The following is an 8,153-nucleotide window of genomic DNA, read 5'->3' as shown; positions in this document are numbered from 1 at the left end:
GGAAGGGTAAAAATATGGTTATGAAAGGATCCTAAAATTAATCACATTTATTATCTTTCTTCTCAAAACCTATACTCGTTTTGTGTGCTTTTCATATCAGTATTAACAAGCAGTAAGAAACTTCTTAAATATAAGTTTACCATTGATACATTATGTGACATCTCCTATTTTCATAACCAGTTAAAAATTTTTCTTTACACTTTAAAATATCAGGTGTCTTTGTTGCAAAAAATCTCAGTTAAATAAAATATTTTTGAGATAACAAGATTGTTTCAAAATATCAAAATACTACGAATGTCATAATTAATATCCAACATATGCTACATCGTAAAGACATATGATCATGAATACTATTGCAAGCTTGTCTCTTATTTCACTTTTGACATCCTATTCACTTTCTAACGACCTTAGTACTGCTACATGTGATGCATATAAACTGAGTGAGTCATGTTGGAAAACTTGGTGAGACATATAACGTTTTCAACCCTATAATATTTTAATGATAAATAACCATATATAATAATCATGCCAAACAACCGTTACCAGACAATATAGATAATTAAAAGAACATATATATTTATAAGATTGTCTACTCGTACATAACCCGTCTAACCGATTCTCACAAATCCTAATTCAACGATCATCAAGAAGAATCACCTTACCTGACGAATCATTTGAGCAACTGATTAACTAAAAGATCTTGTATGCTCAATATTCATATTAAAATGATATTGCTAATTAACATATGATCATAAGGGTCACACTAACAACTTGATACAATTGATTATTTACTAAAAACTGATTTTAATAAATATTCAATAAACTCTTAGAATTAATTGGAAAACATTAAATCAAGGAAATAATAATTTTTCAACGACAAGTAACACATTATTTCATATGGTATGAATTAACATGTCATGCACAACATTTTGGACTAGATAAATCATTTTGTCTTTTGCCAAAAGGTTAAAGTTTATAATTTATAAAGTAGTTGTAAGATTTGTAAAAATGTTGACTATCTTTTCTTCCTAAAAAACGTAGCTAGTCTATGGACAGGGAGAATGGCTTTTTCATTTGTTTGAAGGTTAGAGTGCACGCATGGACATAATAATAATGTTTGCTTAAAGTGCTTAGACTTAATGGTTAATATCTTCACTTTATTCATAAAGACATGGGACTTGCATTTCGTTCTTCACTCTTGGATGCAATTGTCGAAAATCTACTCTTTCTCTCTCTCTCTCTCTCTCTCTCTCTCATTCTCTTACAAAGCTTGAAGAGTTTAGTTACTTGCACATTTCGGTCTCTTGAAGATAAAACTTGGTTTTATCTTTAAGCTTAAGAGTTTTCTTAGAAAGACTAGCATCTTCAAGTCAAGTTGATCAATTATTGGTGTCTCAAAGGTTCATAACTTCTTCAACAACTTCCTAACCTCCCCTTGAGGATTCAAAGTCTACAAATGTTGTCTTCTTCTTCTTCCTATTTGGTTGTTGTTTTTCTTTCCAAACTTTGCAAGAAGATCCATGATTGATTATAAACTACTTTTATGTTGTTCAAAATATCAAAGTCTCCCGTTGCTAAATCTTGTGTTTTTGAAACAAATTTTGAATAAAAATCCAAAAATTGGTATTAGATCTATCCTTGCAAGTTTGGCTAGATTTTATGATTTTTGGAAATCTTAGTTTTGGAAAATATGGATAACTTGTTTTTGTAAGAAAATGAGTTCATATATATTTTCTATGACAACTTTATCATTGTTATTTTATGTGACAAAAGTTTCCATGCATATTTTTTATTTAAAGTTGTCTTAAAAAACAAAGGTTGTTTTTATGTATATACTTATATGTATGATGTAAATAAATTAGCCATGGACCATTGTGTTGTTATGTTTGTTGATTTGTTAAAAATGGTTGTAATAATTTATTTATTCATATGTTATGTAATAAATAAATAGTTAGTTTCTTTGTTTATTTTTATGAGAAATAGATTAGTTTTAGAAATAATTTACTTTGTATAAAAACATAACGAAAATGAAGATGGAGCCATTTTTAAAGGTCAAAAAGGGATTTTCCCAACCTTTTAGTGTGCAGGGACAAGTGTAACCTTTCTAAAAAATGTTGTTGAAAGTGTGATGTTGGTAAATTCCACAAAGGTTGTTGGTCCTAATGCAACCTTTTCTGAAAGTGTTACATCTTCCTGAAATATTTCCTTTCAAGAAGTTTTCAACTTTTTTGCAAGCATTAGATGTCTTCTCAAGTGAGAGCTTCAACAATAACATCACTAAAAGATTTTGGTCCCTTATTGTCCCTTTAAGAATAGACTTGACATTTTTGTGTTGGTTTACAAAAATGTTATTAGATTGTTGGTTTATGCATGCATGCATTTTTTATCTTTGGAAATATTTTGTGTGATTGATAAAATTAGCTTTTCACAAACTCAAACTACTTTTGAACAAAATAAACATCACATAGAGTTTGGATTTCAAAATTTAAAATATAAGCGTAATATATAACTAGTTATTGTGTTAAAATAAAAACAGATTTTATAAAAACGTTAATAACGGCAAATTTTAAAATCCTCAATTATAGGTTTTAAATGTTGCTTTTTGTAACTTATAAAAAATTCAAATATATAAGCAAAAAAGGAAGTTTTACTAAAGATATAAAAAGTTCTAAAGCGTTCAAACTCAAACTAAATACTAGTTATTAAATTTAAAATTGAACTGGGTCAACTTATATAAAAACTAGATTTTTATATAGAACCTTTAAAATAATTTTCTTTTGGAAAATTAGTACCAGGGTTTATTATATGAATGTAATTGTTGGATTAAGGTGTCTAAGCCTCTAAGGAGTTGTTGGTTTACCATTTAATGCCTCTTAAAAGAGGCTATGTCTGAATCTTAAAGATTCAGATTGTTTGTTTAGCTCTTAAAAAACGATTTGAAAATTAAAAATGCATCTGATTTGGTAAGATCTAAAAGGGCATCTAAAAAAAGACGCACTTATCCTCGTGCCCCGCGACACTCGTTCATCTCTTCCTCGCCTCCCACAATCGTCTCTACTTCCGACGCCAGTCACAACCCCTTTTCCGGCCGTCGCTACCCTCCAACACCTCCTCGCATCGTCGACCCCAGACTGCATCGCCGCCCCCATCGTCGACATCACCGCCTCACATTGTCGACCCCACGTTCTAATATCAGTCGACTCACACCACCAAGGTCAGACCTCCGACGCCTAGCTCCGACAGCGCCACCCTCGACAATGCTAGTCTCCACCATGCGTCTTCTGATCTCCTCTATTGTTCAGGTACGAAATTGATGCCTCCCCTTTTTGCGTTTAGTTCTTTCCTGTTCCCAGAATCCAATCGGCACCCACCCCAAATCACACTTCCTCCTTTTTTAATCAATTTGTAGCACTGGGTTCTCACGATCGCAGGTAAGCTTCCAAGTTGGTTATTGATTTATAGTTTGAATGTGTACTTACGTCCTTCCAACTGTTTTAAGCATCTGTAATCAATCATTTTTATAGAGATGATTTCAAGGTATGTATGAAGAACTTAATTAACATAAATGGTGGATGAAGAAGATGAGAAGATTGCAAGGCTAATGGCAGATATCCGTTGCCAGAGCTTTGGGAAGACTAAAATGACGGCTTTATTGATATTAGGTAACTTCAGTGTTGATATCCATCCATCATTTTGCTGTTAATATGAAAGTTATGTATAAACACACAGGATGTGATTGAATCATTGATGGGTACATTGTTTACATGGGTGTAATGTTTGTATTTAGCATCCTACTTTGATGAAAAAATATATTTCACATGTATGATGTTCATTTGTAGCATCCTAGTTTGAGGAAATCTAATTTTTTCAAAGGTATGATGTTGTAATTGAAAGAAATGATATAAATGGTAAAATGGTCATTTTTATCATTCAACACAACAATTCAGAGGTTCCAACCAAACAACATTTAAAAATTCAGATCTTAAAAATTCAGACCCTCTTAGAAATTTAAACCTTAAAAATCCAGATCTTGCCAAACAGCCCCTAAGATCATAATTAAATTGGTATACACTTGATTAAGGTGCATGTATACCTTGTTTTGCCTCGATATCTCTCTGTTTCAATGAAATAGACATAGCGGGAACTTCTTCTGCCATATCTGACTTGATGACATGAGTTCAAACAAAATTTTGGCCACCTGATAAGCATTCCCCAATAAGGCTCTGATAATCAAAACTACATAAACAACAACTATAAGAATCGCTTGCTTACTTTTTCAAACATGAACATAAGTAAAAAAAAGATGAAGCATCATAACGGAAGTCCTAAGTAATGTCAAACAAATTTCCTTACCACAATATCATGTAATTTTGCAATTTTGCCTTTTATAATATGTAGATGAAAAAATAAACAAATGAAAACCACAACTACCTTCCAGGAATATTTCAATGTTAGAAACATGAATTCAATTTCAGAAACGAATTTCACCACAGTACTATTTCAAGCATGCTGATCATAAACTGAGAATAAGAAAAAGAGGAAAAAAGTATTACCTTAATTTATGTTTCCATAGGGGTTACGATGGCATCATTATGAACGTTATTTCCTGAAGTAAAAATCTAGTGGTGTGGTGTTGAGAAAAGCGACAAAGCATTAGGGGAAGTGAAAGATGAGAGTTTGTCATATAAGGGGGGTGACGTAAGGATGTACTGTTTTCTTTTCTTTATTGAATCCTCACCAGACATTCAACACAAGGTACCAGAAATAAGAAATACATAAGAGGGTTACAAGTAGAAATCATGCAAAAAAAGATGAATATTAAAAGAAATTGACAGATAAAACTAAAATTGCATTAGGTGGAGCCAAGAATAATAAAAAAATTATGAAATATTGACCAATATTAATCTTGAAGATGCATCAAGATAGAAAAAAGGTCCTAAAAAATAAACATCTACTCACCATATTAGAGATGCCAAACAAAAGCATCGCTGATACTAAGGTTCACAAATGGACCATTAATTGGAACTCAGGGAAGAAGGATAGGTTGTATTTTATACCTGCTAAAAGAGTGGCGATGTCATGGGCAGAAGGGTCACCACCAATGTCTTTGTCTCTTTGAAATTTGAACTCGCAAATCAGAAAGGGGTAAAAAAAATATAGAGAATCACAATACAGAAGAGATGGTTAGAGTTGTTTCTTTAGGGTTTTTGAAATCATCCGAATTCGAGTTCAAAACACTAGAGGTGGAAGAGGGTGGCGTTGGAGGTGGAAGAGGGAGACATTGGAGGTGGAGGAAAAACCTGAAACGCAGAGAAGAAAGATAGCCCTTTTCTTGGTAATTCTTTTCAGCACTTCGATTCAAGAAAAAAAACAGAACACGAACTCGATTTTCTTGTTGTTGCTAGTGACACACACGCAGAGAAGAATCGTTTTCTTTGTGAGGAAGAAGAAGATCAACTTCTTTATGAGGTTTCTGTATGTATTTGTACGACGACCACACAACTAGGTTTTTAGGAGTAATTTCCTTACCATGAATACAGGAGAGTAAATAAGGAAGTTATTTTTATCATAATTAAATGTAGTCAAGATTATTATTATACCCTTTTATTATTCAATAAATAATTTAATTATTCCTAATTTCTAATTGGTTCTTATGTACACACAATAGTTGTTAGAAACATTTTAACACACACACACACACACACACACACACACACATATATATATATATATATATATGTATATATATATATGGTTAGGTTATTTTGTTTTAAGTAACTATTGTGTGCATGTAAGGAGAATTCTAAACCAATAGATGAAAATAATGAATGACTATGATTTTTAGGGTCTATGATATTACAATGGAATATCATGTATCATAATATCACTCAAATTTAATTAAAAGGGTATTTTAGACAATTAACTATATTTAAAAAAGGAAATTTTCGAATTTGAAGGGATAATTCTGATTTTTTTATAAATTAATTTAATTTCAATTCTAATTTAATTTGTAATCATATCCGATTATAACTTATTTTATTGTGTCAGAATGCGATTCTATTAGAATTAAATTATGTTAGAATGACATTATGTTAGAATAACAATTTATGACATCCTTTAAGAATACATAAATAAGAAGAAAACATGAATAAATACATTATGAAACAATATACAACATCGATTTTTGAACTAATAATATATCAAATAATTATATTCTATGATTGTGATACAAAAAGAGCATTCTTGAATAATAACAATATTCTGAAAGAATAACAACTGTAATTCTTAAAAAACAACAACATTCTTAAATTGTGAGTATGATCAATCTTTGATTCATTCTTCACATCATTCATATAAGGTCTTCAAGTCATTCCTATCACAAATGCAATAAAAACATCAAAATCCAGCAAAAAACACTAATTCATTCTGAAAGAATAATATTGCTAAGATTCATTTTATACATTTTGGCAGAATACATTCTACTATAAGACACTCTTGTTCTCCATATTTTCTTTCTTTTCCACATGAATGACAAACTCTTCAAAACCTAGAAAGAAAAAAACCATTAAATCTAACATAACACTAATCCATTATAAAATAATATTGTTGATAAGATTTGTTTTATAAATTTTGGCAGAATACATAACATACATTCTACTAGAATACAAACATTCTAAAAAATAGATTTATATAAATAAATTCTGACAGAATACACACAAATCCATTCACACCTCATACTCAACTTTCACATCATAATAGACTAATTTCTTCTAAAAAACAACACCAATTGGGTTTTTTTATACATTTCAATAGAGAAAAAGTAAAAAACAAACACTAATGGTATCATACTAAGAATTAGTAAATTACCGGGAATTTGGCTTGAAACATCTCTTATGCATTCTATCGAACAAATTATGTGCATTATCAAATGCTTTTGTGTAAAAGAAAAACCACCAACAAAAGAGAAGCTCAATACAAACATAAAGCGTAAAAGGAACCAACAGCAAAAACAATACCACAACTCCAGGAAAAACCAACCACACTACCACTAAGCAGCAACAAACAATTGCACACAAGCCAAAGAACCAGCAACACAAAAAAAAACACAAGTGGTAAAAAGGTCAACCACCTTGAAAACCATTTTGGACAACAAGAATCACAAAGGAGCCCCAGCAAAACCAAACCATACAGCAAGACTCATTCTTGTGTTATGCTTTTGTAGCCTGTACCTCCTATTATATTTTGACATATTGGTATAGTGAATCTTAATTGTCTTGAAATTATCTTTTAATTTTCATCCACCATTGTTGTTCCAAGAAACCTTGCCTCCTTCTGAGTAGTCCTGAAACTAGACACATACAAATAATGAAGTTCATAAACATTTTAACATTTTAACAAACACCTGGTAGACATCAATCTATCATAAACTTACACATATAAAATGAGGCATATTTTTGATTCCTTCACTGCGAAAAATGAAATTCATAATTCTTAATAACAAACCACCACACAAATTATAGACAAAAGCCAAAATTCTAATTAATAGCAACAAATTAATTAAAAAGCCACCGAAGAAGGGATGTTTTCAAATGCAATGTGTTTAAAAGAATCATAAACACGTATTAAGCACTTTGAGTCATTTATCTGATCAATATCAAATAATATAGTTGGAAATTTGACGATTTAAGTTTTAACTAAGATATATTCAATTAATGGTCCAACTTTATGATTGAGTTTCATTTTGATGGACTATACATACCCTTATGATGAATTTCTTTATGACATATATTGCATTACTTTTAATAAATATATATTCTTGTTTTAAAGCCATGTGCTAAGGACGATAGACATGTTGACCTGACATTACTAAACAAACGAAACTTTAAAAGTTTCAAAAACTTCAAAATTTTAACAATTACTTACAAATAAATAAGAACAACCTGTAGCAACAACCGTTGAGATTTTATGGCCAACAAAACCAGTAAAATCGACAGTAATGGTGAAGAATGTGATTGTGAGTTATGAAAGAATGGATGTAGGGCAAAAGAAGTTAAGGAATTTAAGATAGAAAAAAAAAGAATAAGAACCTTGATATAGACAAAGCGTTTGTTTTGGTCGAATTAGGAGGTGCTCATGGTAAATAAAGAAGATAA

At 30.7% G+C, this 8,153-nt stretch overlaps 1 long non-coding RNA gene across 1 annotated transcript; it reads right to left on the bottom strand.

The window, feature by feature from the left end:
* Nucleotides 1-3,906: 3,906 nt before the first annotated feature.
* Nucleotides 3,907-5,544, bottom strand: LOC122196878 (uncharacterized). The gene is made up of 2 exons (XR_006189260.2): nt 4,554-5,544; nt 3,907-4,236 (listed from the first exon to the last, which is right to left on the bottom strand). It is a non-coding gene; the product is annotated as an uncharacterized LOC122196878 (long non-coding RNA).
* Between the last annotated feature and the right edge of the window lie 2,609 nt (nt 5,545-8,153).

This window comes from Lactuca sativa, chromosome 1, assembly GCF_002870075.4.
Source record: "Lactuca sativa cultivar Salinas chromosome 1, Lsat_Salinas_v11, whole genome shotgun sequence".
NCBI classification, from domain to species: domain Eukaryota; kingdom Viridiplantae; phylum Streptophyta; class Magnoliopsida; order Asterales; family Asteraceae; genus Lactuca; species Lactuca sativa.
Note: the sequence above shows the minus strand (reverse complement) of the source record. Positions and strands in the feature narration are given on the sequence as shown.